The sequence below is a fragment of the Vombatus ursinus genome, unplaced genomic scaffold, assembly GCF_900497805.2.
Source record: "Vombatus ursinus unplaced genomic scaffold, bare-nosed wombat genome assembly UNPS02014973.1, whole genome shotgun sequence".
Lineage (NCBI taxonomy): Eukaryota > Metazoa > Chordata > Mammalia > Diprotodontia > Vombatidae > Vombatus > Vombatus ursinus.
In genome coordinates this window covers 9,630,290-9,647,424 of record NW_020954751.1, presented here as the reverse complement: position 1 = coordinate 9,647,424, position 17,135 = coordinate 9,630,290, and positions in this window count along the sequence as shown.

Genomic DNA, 17,135 nt, shown 5'->3' with positions numbered 1-17,135 from the left:
ATAGCGATCTATATTACATACACACACATACACGTATATATATTTGAATATGTTATACATATGTGTGAATTTATGAGTGTGTGTGTATGTGTGTGTGTATGGGACAGCTATTGACATAGTGGATAGAATGTTACACTTGAAATCAGGAAGATCTGAGTACAAATCCTGCCTCAGACACTTATTAGCTATGTGATCCTAGGCAAGTCACAACCTATTTAACCTCTTTCAGCCTCAGTTTCTTCAGTCTGTAAAACTGGAAAAATATAGCACCTAACTTACAGGGTTGTTGCATCAAATAAGATAAAATATGTAAAGTGTTCTGAAAAGCTTAAAGCAAAATATAAATGCTAATTATTATTGTTATGTAGCATATGTTCACAATGATTTACCTGCAATAAGCACTTAAGAAATGCTTTTTCATTCATAATTGCTAAAATGTATACAATGCATTAAGGTTTACAAAGTGCAATATAAATACTAGCTATTTAATATATTGTGTATACACATATAACAACATTTAACACTTATACAACACATTAAGGTTTGCAAGGTGTTTTATACAAAGAGACTGAGGATAAAGGAATTGAAGTGGTTTGCCCTGGGTCACAGAAAAGTGTCTAAAGTATGAACTGAAGTCATATCTTCCTGATTCCTAAGCTCAGCACTCTATTCACTATGTTGTGCTGCTTCCTATAATACTGTAATATACATATTTACATCTAAATATGCACTTTAAAATTAATTTTGTGACATGGGAGACCCTGGCACTGGAATGCCAACCATGGCGTGCCCACATCAAAGAGGACACTGTGCTCTATGAGTGAAGCAGGATTGTAGTAGCTCAAAGGAACTGTGAGATGTGGAAATTTAGAGACATCTCCACTCCAAATGTTCATATGGACTATTTGTGTTCAATCTGTGGTACAGTCTTCTGAATTAATATTGTTCTGATCAGCCACAGTTAGACACACTACACCTTGACTCCAACATGGAGATGTCATTTTGGTCCCCTTTGAGCACAAAGGAGAACAACCCCACCAATGTACATATATGCACATACTACAGATTCACATAGATAACACCATCATTTATCTATTTCTGTGTGTGTATACATGTACATATGTATTCCAGATAAGCAGATACACATGGAGTAGTGTATGGGGTATTCAGGGAAGAATCGTACCTCCAGTGTGAGGGCATGCTGAGCTCTTTTCAGGGCTGCTCATCCACATTTGGTGTCCACCTTCACCTAACTCTTACCTGTGGTTCCAATAAACTGTAGCATGCACAGCAGCCACATCCTGGTAAAACCATATTGCTCGATGGGCTAAATCAGGTTGAGGTACCTGACAAGCCTCAAACCCATTGACAAGTTAGAATGATATCTACCCCAAGCATATGAAGACTTCCACCGGCAGAATCGGTAGATGAGAACAATTTGCTCCAAGGGCCACAAGGACAGCTGACACAGGCACTATGGAGTGCTTAGAACTTGGTCAGACAAGGTCATCCACTGCATCCCAGGCCACTGCCAGTCATTTTGACTTTTGTTTTGCCACTGGACTTCAATGACGCTGGAAGAGAGAGTGAGGCTGATGATTTTGTGTAACTCTGCCTCACTTAAATCCGACTCATGTGCAAGTCAAGACATCACCCTGTGATGTCATTGGTCCTCCTCGAAAACAAAGGGATGAACAACTACACATGTACACATGTGTATGATCACATCTGTACTTGTATTCCCTATACAAACCTTCAAATTGTGTCTCTTTTTTGAATGTAAGTTCCTTGAGAATAGGAATTGACTCCTTACTTGAATGTGCATTCCTAACACAGAGCCTGGTACATAGCATGCATTTAATAAATGACTATTGACTGATCTGTTGCGATAATTTGTGGCTGGCTGCCTTGCTCTGTGTAGCCATTGCTCCAAGCTAACTATATCTTATAGGATCAAGATTATAGACTGAGAGTTGGAAGGGATCTCTGAAGCCATCTAGTTAACCATTTCATTTTATTAAAGAAGAAACTGATGTTAATGGACATTGTAACTTGTTCAAGGTCACAGAGGTGATAAATATCAGCAAAGGAGATTAGAACCCAGACCTCTGACTCCAAAGACATTCTTCATTATACCATATGTGAAATTGGGTAAATCATTTCAACTATTTGGTTTTCTTTTTCTCCAAAGTATTATAGAACATACAGCATTTTGAAACTGGGATGCCAGCAGTCATGAGTTCAACCTGTACATAAAATGAATCGTCCCTCATAGCACAACTGGCAAGTAGTTATCCAATCTCTCGTTGAAGACTTTCAATGACGGGGAATCCATCACCTTTTGAGGCAGTTCATTCCACTTTTAGACCGTGCTACTTGTTAGTAAATATTGCTTTTCATCAAGCCTCAATTTACCTCTTGGACACTGCTCCTGGCTGGGCTCTTTGGGATGAAATTAACAAGTCTAATCTCTTCTCTGCATGATAGCCCTTCAAATATTCCAGTTACTATAAAATGGGAGAGAGGGACATTAATCTAGATTTTCATTAAGGTACCTTTCAGCTCCCTTATTTTATGAATTCATGTGAGGGTATCTGACAGAATAGAGAGAGGGAGTTTGTCCAACAGAGGAGAGAGAGTGGCCCAGGTTGCACAGTTAATAGAGTGCTGGATTTGGAGTCAGGAAGACCTGAGTTCAGATCCTGATTCAGTCACTTACTAGGTTTGTGAGCCTGGGTTAGTCATATGATCTCTCCCAGCCTCATTTTTCTTATGTGTTAAATGAGGATGATAATAACACCTGCCTCAGAAGATTGTTGTGAGGATCAAACAAAATTCACACACACACACACTAACACACCTTAAAGTACTATGTAAATGCCACTATGATGATGATGATGGTGATGAGGGTCCCACCTGAGCTTAGACAAGTTACTGAAATTCTCCATTCTGAAGTTTTTTTCATCTGGTCAATGGAGATAATAATGCCTGTCCTACTTGCTTCCCTGGGCGTGTTATGAAGCTCAAATGGGATAATAGAAATCTGAAAGCCCTTTGAAAAAGTTTTCAAATCATATAGGATGCAACATTCTTCTATGACTGCTAGCAGGGGTGACCTAGTTCTATTAGCTACAGTGGTTAAGCCTCAGGAAAGAAGAGTTCTTTGAGACTGTACCACATCTGCATTGTTAGAAAAAGATTACGGTATAGAAATATACTAGTAAAAGATACCTCACATTCAATCAGGCCAGAAGCACCTTAGCCTTCAGGGATTATATCAAAACCTTTTTTTCAGGACACAGAAAACCATGTTTTCCCTCTCTCATCTCCAAAGCATCTCTGAAAAGGCACTGGTTTCCAGGCATTTAGGTTTATTCATTCTTGCCTTATCACTGCAGCTGCCTACATTGAGATCAGAGCTGGAGAGAAAAAGCAAATTTCTATTTAAGGAGACAATATTTGGTCTAATGGAAAACATGGTGGACCACATGATCAGAAGAAAAAGTGATGGATTGGGAGTCAGAGGACCTCAGATCAAGACTGGACTCTTACTGTGTTACCCTGGGCAAGGGATTTGACCTTTTTGTGACTCCATTTCTTTCCATATATGTAGAAGAAGGGAATTGGACTAGATATCCTCTAAACTTCAGCTACTAATTAAATGTGTGACCTTGGATAATGTTTTTCACCTTTCTCAGTTTTCTCATCTTTAAAATGGCAATAGAGGTGGTAGTTTCAGGGATCTCTGCAGTTCCCAAGAGCAATAACGTGTGCTTATTCTATTTCTCTGAGTCTCAGAGAATACTCAGAAAGAACATTATTCTGAAAGTAGCTCAAATCATTAGGGTAGGGCCAACGAGGAGCCAGTGTGGGATCATAGTTTTTCTTAGAGACTTCTGAATCTTGATTGCCTCTGCGTATGGTTCTAGATTCCTTGAAACAAGGTGTAGTGGGGAAAAGTTCTAGATTTGGAATGAGAGTACCTGAGTTCAAATCCCAACTCTGTTACTTACTTACTACTTACTACCCATGTAACCTTGGGAAAACTACCTAACTTATCTGGCCTCAGTTTGCTCATCTGTGAAGTGAGTGGGTTGAAAAGGATGACCTCTCAAGTCCTTTCCAATTCTAGATCTCTATGATACCTTTTGTTTGTCCAGAGCTATAACTAGGAATTTCTGTGCCCCTGAAAATTGGGCTTGAGGAATGTGGTAGTGATGGTTCAAAGGATTAGTCAACTGCCAGTACAGTTGGACTGTGAGAGTCTCTCCCCTAGAGAGCTGATCTCAAATCCCAAGTCAAACATTGGGATAAGTGGACCCTTAGAGAGAGATCAGACAGAGATAAGACCTTATTATCTATAATACAGTGATCTCATTTAATCCCTAAAACAGCACTCTCCGTCAGGTAGGTATTACAGGTATTATCACCTCCTTTTCACAGTTGAGGAAAATGATTGTATTATTTTATTTTTTTTAATTTGGCTAGGCAATGGGATTAAATGACTTGCCCAGAGTCACACAGCTAGTAAGTGTTATGTGTCTGAGGCTGGATTTGAACTCAGGTCTTCTGGACTCCAGGGCTGGGGCTCTATCCACTGTGCCACCTAGCTCCTCCTAGTTGAGGAAAATGAGCCCTAGAAAAGGGAAAAGGACTTGCCAATAGTCACAGAGCTAGTATCAGAGATGGGATTTGAAATCTTATCTTTCCTGACTTTTTCAGTCAATAATAGTGGTAGATGAGGTCAGGAAGACCTGAGTTCAAATCCTTACTAGCTGTGTGCCTCTGAAAAGGTCATGATCTCTCTCAGCCTCAGTTTCCTAATCTGTAAAATGAGAATAACAATAGCACCTATCTCTCGGTGTTTGTGAGGATCAAATGAGATTATAGATAGAGATATAAAGATAGTGCTTTGCAAACCTTAAATGTTAGAAATTATATTAATTATAACAATTACCATAATTACCTTTGCTTCATTTAAAAAATATTTTGCTTCAAGTTGCCCTTTATAGATGGTCTTGTATGGATGAAGTTCATTTCTGAGCTTAGTTTTCATTGGAAGAATCAAACATAAATTGATTCTCCTTTTCCTGCTAACTATGTTTGCTTTGAAGTTGTTCATAGCAATGCCTTGAGGATTTTTATATACATTTAACTGCAGTCACTGATATGGGCTGAGGGTTTTAGAAGTTATCACCTAACTCTGCTATGTATTTGCAGTCCCTTTCCTTGACATCACATTTATTGCTGATAATGTTATGAGTGTTCTCCTCAAAATTTCCCAGAAGCCTTTTTTTCCAATCTTTTATCCCTAACACACTTCTTTATTTATTCTCCCACATTATACTGAGTTCCTTGAGAATAGTAATTTTTTTTAGTTTTTTTTTCCCCTTCTATCTCTAGCACTTAGCACAGTGCCTGGCACCTAGTGGGTGCTTAATAAATGCTTGTTGATTTGACTTGTTGACTTTGTCTATCTACCATGTGCTTACTAATACTGCATAAGCTCGTAAGGGTCAGAATTATGCCATTTTTTCATCTTTGAAGCTATCTTCTGTCTAGGTCAGTACACTTCATATATAAGTACTAAATCACAAAATAATAATACCTGAAATTTTGAAGAGTCTTCAGAGACTAGCCAATCAATTAATCAATCTATAAACATCTATTAAGTGCCTTCTTTGTTACAGGCACTTTGCTAAACACTGGGGATACAAAAAGAGGCAAAAGAAAGTCAGTTCCTGCCCTTCAGGAGCTTTCAATTTAATGGGGGAGACTATATACATATAGCACACATATATATGTGTATATGTATATACACACATACATACATGCATACATATATAGCAACTATATATAGTAACTCTTCTCTATGTATATACACACAAATGTTTATGTATATGTGTATATAGACACATTTTATATATATGTATATATGTATGTATGTATGTGTGTGTGTATGTCTGTGTGTATTCAACTGAGGGAATTAAGTTGTTGAGTATTAAATATAGAGTCAATCAGCATGGTGATGAGATTTTAGGTGATTAGCTTATCCTAGAAGAGGTATGGTATTCTTTGGAGTCAAAATCAAGAAGAGTTGCTGATGGAATATGGAGAATTATCTGGAAAGTTCTGAAATTATAGTGCATACCTATGGGTATAGATAGTGATATATTTATATCTAATTATCTATATGTAATCTTTATATTCTAGATTTTTGTTACAAATTTAGTATACCTCTGTATGCGTGTGTATAAAATCACATATATGCACATATATTTCCCCTATTATAATGCAAAGCAGTTATGTCTAAGTCATACAAATAATGAAATGTATCTTTATCAAAGAGGTAGTACACAAGGAAGTCATTTTAACAATACTTACCAGGAAATCTACTCATCTATTTTTAGTCATTACTGGTAAAATATTTCTGTAAGTAGGAAGAGCTAAGAGAGTTGCTTTCCTTGTGCTTTTGATTTATACTGTCTTACCAGAAGCCAATGGAAGATTTCTTTAAGAAAACAAGCCAAAGAAGCAGAGGGAATTTCAGGGGATTTGGGGGTGGAGGTAGGGAGGAGTCTGGGGTCTGAGTGCTCTTGGATCACTTATCAAAGGTGGGAAGAAGGAAAAAAAAGAATTTTTAAAAAATGTATATGCCTATATGTGAGTATAGTAATTTCAGAACTTACAGAACTTTCACGTAACTCTCCATTTTGCATCAGCAGCTCAGCTTGGTTTTGACTCTATGGAACATCATGCCCCCTCACAAAGTACCACCCCCCCCCGGAATCCTTCTCTTCCCTCCTCTCCACTTTTCAGCTTCCTTTTGTATATTGTCTGCCCTTAATAAATTGTAAGCTTTTTGAGGGAAGGGCCCATCTTTCTTTTTCTTATTTATATACCTAGTACCTAGGACAGTACCTGACACATAGTAAGAATTAAGTAAGTATTTATTGAATAGAATTAATAATGGTTTACACATATATGTACATGCAAATACATATATACAAACATATGTACAAATATGTAGACACACATCACATCATACTTCTGACTTCATCAAAGTAGAAAACTCCCAATGAAAGTTCTTTTTGCCATTTCTAAGGAGCAACTACTTTGTAACTTAAGAGTCTTAGGGTATTGGTTGGGTCAATGAGAGGTTAAATAGACTACTGGTTCACATAGGTAGTGTGTGTTTGAGACAGGGCTTGAGCCCAGCCAGATCTTCCTGACTCTGAGTCCAGTTGTACAGTATATTACATTACATGGTGCTGTCTCTTATAACACAAGTATATGGTTTATCAGATATCCCTATTGGGGTTCTCACTGAAGAGATTAGACCTCTGATTTTTTGAACTAAGGAGGCTGTTCCTCAAGTGACTGACTTAGAAAGGGGAAGGCAATTGATCACTTGATTATATTAGAGAATAGGAAGAAAGTAGTTGCCAACCACTTCTTCCTCAATTAAATGTCTTAAACAATTAAGAGAGAATATTGATAAAAGTGAGAAAATAAAACATTGATGAAAGAGAAGAAAGTTCCTAGAAAAAGGGCTTTTCTCTGCTGCTTCCAAGATAGATCAGGAGCAATCAACAATGAAGTAGATCAGCAGACAAGTATAGGGGCTAGAAAAAGGTTAACCAGCACAACAACATACCTGATAAGTGTGGCCATCTAGTCTTTGCTGAAAGATTTCTAGTGAAGGGGAACCCACTCTGTCTAATTCCACATTGGGATAGATTTATTACTGAGATGTCTGGATAATCCATTGTTACTGGGAAGTTATTTATTACATCAAAACTTGATTTTATTCTTTCCAACATCTTCATGTTGCTCATGGTTTTATCATCTCAAAGTAAGCAAAGCAAGCTTAATCTTTCTTCCATGTGACACTCTTTCAAATATGCCAAGACAAATATCAGACCCCTTCTACCCAAGGCTTATGCAAGGTAAATATCCTCATTTCCCTCTATTTATCCTCCCATGGTATGGATTTGTGACTTCACCTTCCTAGTTGTTTTCATCTGGACACTCTCCAACTTATTAATGCCCTTTCTAAAATTTGGAGTCTAGAACTTAATACAACATTCCTGCTGCCATCAAACCAAAGCACAGTACCCCTGGATTGTCATTTCCTTAGTCCTAGAGACTGTGCCTCTCTTAATCTAGCCTAAGATTTCATTAGCTTTCTTTGACAGAACTGTCTCACATTGAACTTGAAGTGGGTTGAATTAAATTCATTGAGTGAATTAATCTCCTTAGCTTTCAATCTGAAAAAAAAATCCAAGGAAATGTGGTAGAGTGAATAAAGTGTCAACCTTGGATTCAGGAAGACCTGGGTTCAAGTCCTGCCTTTTGACATACTGGCTGAATGAGTACGGGAAAATCATATCTTTTTAGTGCCCAGGCAACTCTCTAACACTATGTGTTAGTGAATGGCTTCTGATAGGCATCAGAAATAAGGATTTCCCACCAAAGAGCTCCCCTCACTGAGCAAACCTTACGTCCAAATGCCTCCCCATTCCATTTTTTTAAAATAATCCCAGGAATAATTGTGAATACTGGGATCCAGGAAAATAGGCTTGGCATCCCAGGTCTTAGAGTTTGAATATCAACAATCCTACAGATTTAAGGGTTTTCTGTGTCCATCTTGGCCCTAACAGAACCCTAAGACTACCTTTAAGAAATTATTATTGCCTGCTGAGAAAGACTTAGAAAACTTCTAAGAAAAATTAAACTTTCTTTTTTTTGCCTCAGCACTTCCAGACCACTCTAAATATGTTTCGTTTTTTAAAGACAAAGACTGATGACTCCCATCCTCCAGGGTGTCTGGAGTTTCCAAAAGCACTGTTAATGGTCAAGATTTAACAGAAATCCTCCAGGAGTACACTATGTCCCTTTGGAACACAGCACAGCTGCTGTCCCTGATGTTGGCTTACATCTCAATTTCCTACCCTCTTTGCTTCTCCAGCTTTGACCTTGAACTTGTCGGGAAGAACAACTCCTCATTACCATCTTTGTTACCACCATCAGTCTTCTATGTTCAGCGTGACAACTCCATTAAGAACACACTGCCTTTATTATATCCAGTCATTTGCCTCTTGACTCATAGACCTGCACTACCTACCAACTAATGGTCAAGTACTTATCCATTGCCTAGCTCTAATCAACTTCCTTGATCAACCTTACAGTATCATTCCTGAGCATTCATTGCATATATTTTTTAAAGTAGTTAAAAGGATAACACTAGAATATAAAGAGATATACAATAGCACCAAGTGGAATCTATAGTTTATACAACCAATGGTATTGCTGGATTCATCTGCTTTCCTTTTTCTCTTTTCTCCTCTTTAATGAGCCCTCATGGACATATGTACTTATTCTAATAATGCAGAATACAAACCAGTTATACCTGGCCATCTTTTGTTACTCTCCCTCATGTCCACTAGCAAATTCAACACTTGAGGGGATGGGGGTGTGCCTTCCTAATACTCTGCTGACATCGAAGGGATACAAATGGAGTGTCTGTCTGCTGGCTGTCTCTCACCCTTGCCACCTGAGCAGCCTGTTATTAACAGTCATATATTTCTTCAATGACACCTTTCATATTTCTTTTCCTTCATTATTCCCTTTTTATAAAGTATTGCCACAACCGAAGCATACTTTTCTTGATTTCTTTTTGCTTTTTTTCAATACGGAAATATGTTTTGCATAATTTCTCATGTATAATTAATTGATGTATTTTTGCTTGCCTTCTCAGTGGTTGATGGAGAGAGATGTAAGAGGAGGCAGAGGTAGAGAATTTGAAACTCAATTTTTTAAATGTTAAAAATATATAAACAAAAGAAAAAATATTGTCACCCACTTACACTCACCACTTGCCTCTCCACTGGGAGAGGATCTGCCTTTTGGGTGATCTCAACTTCTATTCATTGGGTACTATCACATTCCATGACTTTCAACCACAAAACACCACAAGAAGAACATAAATGTTAAAAAAAATTACATTATTTCAACAAATATTTACTTAGCTACTGCTATCTTCTATGCCAGATGCTGGATGAGATACAAAGATACATAGTACGTTAACTCTATCCTTAAGGAGCTTACAATCTAAATTCATAGTATGTTAATAGAATATTTCTTAGAGATCATCTAATCCAGCACCCTCATTATGTAAATAAGAAGATATAACTGACACTCAAAAACATGATACAAATTAAAATGACAGAAGTGTTTGTGTGAGGTACTAATAAAATGATACAGTCAACCCAGACTCCAGAGTCTAATATTTCACTACTTAGAAAAGTAGAATCATTCACTGACCTTCTCCTAGTCCATATATATTTATTCTCAAGACTGGGAAATGTCACCCTTTTATTTCCTTGCTTCTTCTCCAAAAGCTATTGAACATCGCAGGGAGAATTTCACAAAATGCAACTGATTCTGTCCACTGCAAATTTACTATGCATAACCTCAGGTGGGTCTTCATTGTTGCTTGACAATCCTTCTACTCTTTCCAACTATATTGATTCCTTATCCTAATCTTCACAGTAACTATACCAAACTTTTTCTATTTTCAAGCCCTTATCTACAATCTCATCCACCAAACAACAGCAGATGACTGAACCTCTCATTCATCAAGGAAAGTGAGACCCTTTGGGGAACCTCACTCAACTTTTTTCCTTTATTATTTTTCTTTTTCTTTCTTTTTTTTTTTAAGGCAATCTGGGTTAAGTGACTTGCCCAGGGTCACACAGCTAGTAAGTGTTAAGTGTTTGGTCTGAGGCCGGATTTGAACTCAGTTCTTCCTGACTTCAGGGCCAGTGCTCTATCCACTGCTCCACCTAGCTGCCCTTTATTATTTTTCTAACATGACTGAAATGACTGAACAAAAATACTGAAAAACAAAACAAAACAAATCCCAGCATCATACTAATTTTCTTCTTCTCTATAGTAAAAGAGGAAGAATTAGTCAATAAGCATTTATTAAGTGCCTATTATTTTCTAGGTATTGTGTGAAATGCTAGAGATACAAAGAAAGGCAAAAGATAGTCCCTGCTCTCAAAAAGCTACATCTAATGGAGAAGTCTACATGAAATCAATGACGTACAATGAGATATAAACAGGATAAATTGGATGTAATTAATAGAGGAAATGCACTACCATTAAGGTGGGTAGAAAAAGGTTTTCCAGAGAAGATGGGATTTTATCTGTGACTTGAAGGAAGTCAGGGAAGATGTGTCTCTACTCTTCTTCAAGGTCAATCCTTCCATTTCCCCTTTTAAATTTCAATTACTTGTTTAAGTATTTCAAGGTTAAATTATTTCAGTTATATGCCATAATTTATTATTATTATTACTATTACTATTATTATTACTGTTGTTGTTTGTCATTTCTTATTCTTTCATTTCTCCTTTCCTTCATTCATTCACTTCTCCTTTTTTGTCTTTATTATCTTCTTGTTCTTGATTGTCTTCTTATTAATTCTGATTTTAGCAATTGGCTAATTGTTCACAGATAGCTGACTCAGGAATAGATCCCATGTCAATAATTAGCCTTTTTCTGTCAATTAAAATATCATCTATTTCATTCTTTTTTCTAGTATTTAATTTTTTTTATTTTTCCCCAGTTGCATGTAAAAATAATTTTTAACATTAGTTTTTTTTTAAACTTTGAGTTCCAAATTCTCTGTCTTCTTCCTTTTCCTGTTGCCCATTAAGAAGGCAAGCAGTTTGATATAAGTTATACATGTGTGGTCATGCAAACCATATCCATAATCTTATTGTGAAAGAACACAGAGAAAAATTAAAAAGAAACCTCAAGAAAAATAAAGTTTAAAAAGTATGTTTTGACATGTATTCTGATACCACCAGTTCTTTCTCTGAGTATGGATAGCATTTTTCATCATAAGTCTTTCAGAGTTGTCATGGATCATTGTATTGTTGAGAATAGCTAAGACATTCACAACTGATCATCTTACGACATTGGGGTTACTTTGTACATAGTGCATTTCACTCTGCATCAGCCCATGCAAATCTTTCCTGTTTTTTTGAAAGCATCCTGCTCATCATTTCTTTATCATTTTCAGTACAATAGTATTCCATAATCACATATCACAACTTGTTCAGCCATTCCCCAATTGATGGGCATCCCCTCAGTTTCTAATTCTTTGCCCCCAGAAAAGATCTTCTATAAATAATTTTTTTTTTACATGTAGGTCCTTTCCCTTTTTTTAAATCTCTTTTGGGGTCTAGATCTAGTAGTGGTATTACTAGGTGAAAGGATATGCATGGTTTTATAGCCCTTTGGGTATAGTTGGAAATTGCTCTACAGATATTTAAATTAGTTCACAACTCCACCAACAGTACATTAATATCTCTTTTTTTTCCCACATCCCCTCCAACATTTGTTATTTACTTTTTCTGTTCTATTAACCAATTTAATAGGTATAAGGTAATACTTCAAAATTATTTTAATTTTCATTTCTCCTATCAATAGTGAGTTAGATTATTTTGTGTGTAACTATACATAACTTTGATTGTTTCATCTGAAAACTGATCATATCTTTTGATGATTTGTCAATTGGGAAATGGCTCTTATTTTTATAAATTTGACTCAGTTCTTGATATGTTTGAGAAATGAGTCTTTTATTAGAGAAACTTGCTTCAAAATTTTTTTTCACAGTTGCTATTGCTAACTGTATTTCCCTCCATCCTATTGCCCCTATTTATTCTATTATCTCTCTCCTTTTTTAGGGGCAGAGCCAAGATGGCAGAGGGAAAGCAGTGATTTGCTTGAGCTCTCCCCCAAATCCCTCCAAATCCTTATAAAAATGGCTCTAAACAAATTCTAAAGCAGCAGAACCCACAAAAAAAGCAGAGTGAGACAAATTTCCAACCCAAGACAGATTGGATGGTTGCTCAGAAAGGTGTATCGCACCAGGCTGGGAGAGGAGCGCAGTTCGGCATGGGTGCACAGGCCACAGCAACCCTGGAGCAGGCTTCAGAGGACTGAATCATGGTCACTGTGGTGGTTTCCAGACTTCTCAACCCAGGAATGCCAAAGACAACTTGGAAGGTCAGTGGGAAAAGTCTGTGACTGCGGTGAGAGAAGGAGCTAGGTCTTAGCTGCCTCTGGGGCCACTGTTGTTTCCTGAGCTTCCTGCCCACGGACTGAAGGGGAATCGAGTGGTTGATCAGAGAGGGATTGCAGGGATCTCTTTGTCAGTGCTGAGGCAGGAATATCTTCCTTTACCAGTGCTTGGATCTGGTCACAATTCTGAGGGGCTGTCCTGGGGTGAGGAGGAGTGCTGGTGTGGTGGAGTTTGTTGTGGCAGTGGAGAGGAAACACCTCGCCCCTTATCAAACCACATTGGAAGAACTGAAAATTTACAGGTCCCTAGAAGTACCTCTGAAGACAGCTGTACAAACCCCAGAAGCTTGGGACAGTACATTCTCCACATTGGAAACAGACTCTTACCTTAACAAAGAGTTTAAAACTCAAGTAATTGGCCAGGATCATGAGAAAGCAGCGCAAAAAGAGTCAGACTGTATTATCTTACTTTGGTGACAAAGATGATCAAAACATACAAACCAGAAGAAGACAACAAAGTCAAAACTCCTACATCCAAAGCCTCCAAGAAAAATGTGAATCAGTCCTAGGCTTGGAAGAGCTCAAAAGGGATTTTGAAAAGCAAGTAAGAGAAGTAGAGGAAAAACTGGGAACAGAAATGAGAGTGATGCAAGAAAATCATGAGAAACAAGTCAACAGCTTGCTAAAGGAGACCCAAAAAAAATACTGAGGAAAATAACACCTTAAAAATAGCCTAACCCAAATGGCAAAAGAGGTCCAAAAGCCAATGAGCCCTAAAAAGCAAAATTGGCCAAATGGAAAAGGAAGTCCAAAAGATTGCTGAAGAAAATACTTCCTTCAAAATTAGAATAGAGCAATTGGAAGCTAGTGACTTTGTGAGAAATCAAGACACTGTAAAACAAATCCAAAAGAATGAAAAATTAGAAAACAATGTGAAATATCTCATTGGAAAAACAACTGACCTAGAAAATAGATCCAGGAGAGAGAATTTAAAAATTATTGGACTATCTGAAAGCCATGATCAAAAAAAGAGCCTAGACATCATCTTTCAAGAAATTATCCAGGAAAACTGCCCTGATATTTTAGAACCAGAGGGCAAAATAGAAATTGAAAGAATCCACCCATCACCTCCTGAAAGAGATCCTCAAAGGAAAACTCCTAGGAATATTGTAGCCAAATTCCAGTGTTCCCAGATCAAGGAGAAAATACTACAAGCAGTCAGAAAGAAACAATTCAAATATTTTGGAAACACAATCAGGATAACACAAGATTTAGCAGCTTCTACATTAAGGGACCACAGGGCATGGAATATAATATTCCAGAGGTCAAAGGAGATAGTATTACAACCAAGAATCACCTACCCAGCAAAACTGAGTATAATCCTTCAGGGGAAAAAATGGTCATTCAGTGAAATAGAGTAGTTTCAAACATTCTTGATGAAAAGACCAGAGCTGAGCAGAAAATTTGACTTTCAAATATAAGACTCAAGTGGAACATGAAGAGGTTAACAGGAAAGAGAAATCATAAGAGACTTATTAAGGTTGAACTGTTAACATTCCTGCATGGAAAGATGATATTTGTAACTCATGAGACCTTTGTCAGTATTAGGGTAGTTGGAAGGAAAAAAATGTATGTATGTATGTATATAGATAGATAGATAGATATAGATAGATAGATAGATAGATAGAGGGCACAGGGTGAGTTGAAGATGAAGGGGTCATATCTGGAGAATAAAATTAAGGGGTGAGAGAGGATCATACTAGGAGGAGAAAGGGAGAGGTAGAACGGGGTACATTATCTCACAAAAAACAGAAAAGAAAAGGCTCTTACAGTGGAGGGGAAATGGGGGAAGGTGAGAGGGAATGAGTGAATCTTATTCTCATCCTTTCTTATTTCATCCATTTCTTATTCTCATCTGATCCTTTCATAAGGAGGGAATAACATACACACTCAATTGGGTATGGAAATCTGTCTTACCCTATGGGAAAATAGGAGGGGAAGGGGACAAGAGAGTGGGGGATGATAGAGAGGAGGGCTGATTGGAAAAGGGAGTAATCAGAAGCAAATACTTCTGAGGAAGGACAGGGTCAAAAGAAAGAATAGAATAAATGAGGGGGGGCGGGATAGGATTAAGGGAAATAGAGTTAGTTTTTCACAGTGTATCTACTATGGAAGTGTTTTGCATAACTGCACCTGTATAACCTATATTGAGTTGCTTGCCTTTTCAATGAGGGTGGGTGGGGAGGGAGGAAGGGAGAAAATTTGGAACCCAAAGTTTTAAAAACACATGTTTAAAAAAAATGTTTTCACATGCAACTGGGAAATGAGAAATACAGTAAATGGGGTACAGAAATCTATCTTGCTATACAGGAAAATAGAAGGGGAAGGGGATAAGAGAAGTGGGGAGAGATAGAAGGGAAGGCAGACTAGGGGAAGGGGTATTCAGAATGCATGCCATCTTGGGGTGGGGAAGGGGTGAGAGGGGGTGCAAATTTGGAACTCAAAATCTTGTGGAAGTAAATATTGAAAACTAAAATTAAATAAATTTATTAATAAAAAATAAATGAAAAAAGAAATTAATTAAAAAAAGAAAAAAAGAAATGAGGCTTTTATTAGAGAAACTTGCTTCAAATTGTTTTTTCACAGTTACTATTGCTAACTGTATTTCCTTCCATCCTATTGCCCCCATTTATTCTATTATCTCTCTCCTTTTACCCTGCCCCTCTTCAAAAGTGCTTTGCTTCTGATTACTCCCTCTCCCAATCTGCCCTCCCTTCTATCACTACCCATTTCTCTTATTCCCTTCCCCTCCTACTTTCCCATAGGGTAAGATAGATTTCTATACTCAGTTGAGAGTGTAAGTTATTACCTCTTTGAGTCAATTCTGATGAGAGTAAGGTTCACTCACTCCCACCCACCTCCCCCCTCTTCCCCTCCACTGAAAAGGCTTTTTCTTGCCTCTTTTCTGTGAGATAATTTACTCCATTCTACCTCTCCCTTTCTCTCAGTACATTCCTCTCTCATCCCTTAATTTTATATATATATTTATATATGTATATAAATAATGATGATAGTAATAATGATAATAATGATAAAGGTCTTATGAGTTACAGATATCATCTTCCTATGTAGGAATATAAATTATTTAACTTTAATAAGTCCCTTCTGATTTCTCTTTCCTGTTTTCCTTTTTATGCTTCTCTTGAGTCTTATATTTGAAAGTCAAATTTTATCAAGATTGCTTGAAACTCCTCTATCTCATTGAATGCCTATTCTACTCCCCTCATTGATCATACTTAGTTTTGATGGGTAGATGATTCTTGGTTGTGAAACCAGCTCCTTTGCCCTCCAGAATATTATATTCCAAACCCTCTGATCCTTTCATATAGAAGCTGCTAAATCTTATGTTATCCTAACTATGCCTCCACCATATTGCCAGTGCTCCTTCTCACTTTGGGACTGCCACTCAGGACTGTGATCCAGATCTGAATATGGGCAAAGCAATTGAGTCCTGCCCCGGTGACAGCAAAGAGACTCCTGTAATCTCCTGTATGTTGTCTGAGAGCTCTGGAAGCAGCCACTGCTGCTGCTGCTGCTGCTGCTGCCCCTGCTACTGCTGATGATGAAGATTCAGTCCCTCTCAAGGCCTACTCCTAGTTTACTGGGGCTAGGGCTGTGCTGGTGCAGCCTTTGCTGGCCTGCACTCCACTCTTACCCAGGTGCTAAAAGCCCTTTCTGCTGACCTTCTGATTTGTCTTTGGCATCTATGGGCTTAGAGCTCTGGAAACCACCACTGCTGCCAGTGACTCAGTGACCTTGAAGCCTGCTCTGGGTTTGCTGGAGCCCAGTCTGTACTGGTGTGGCCCATGCTGGACTGGATTCCTCTCTCACCCTGGTGAGTCCCTGCCTTTACTCTGCCATCTTGGCTCTGCTTCCCTATATTTCATTCTTTATGATGCTTTTTGGTGCACTCTGTGTCCATTTCTAACAGTTATTTTCTAAAAACAAAATAAAACCATGCAAAACAAAAGAGAAGTGTT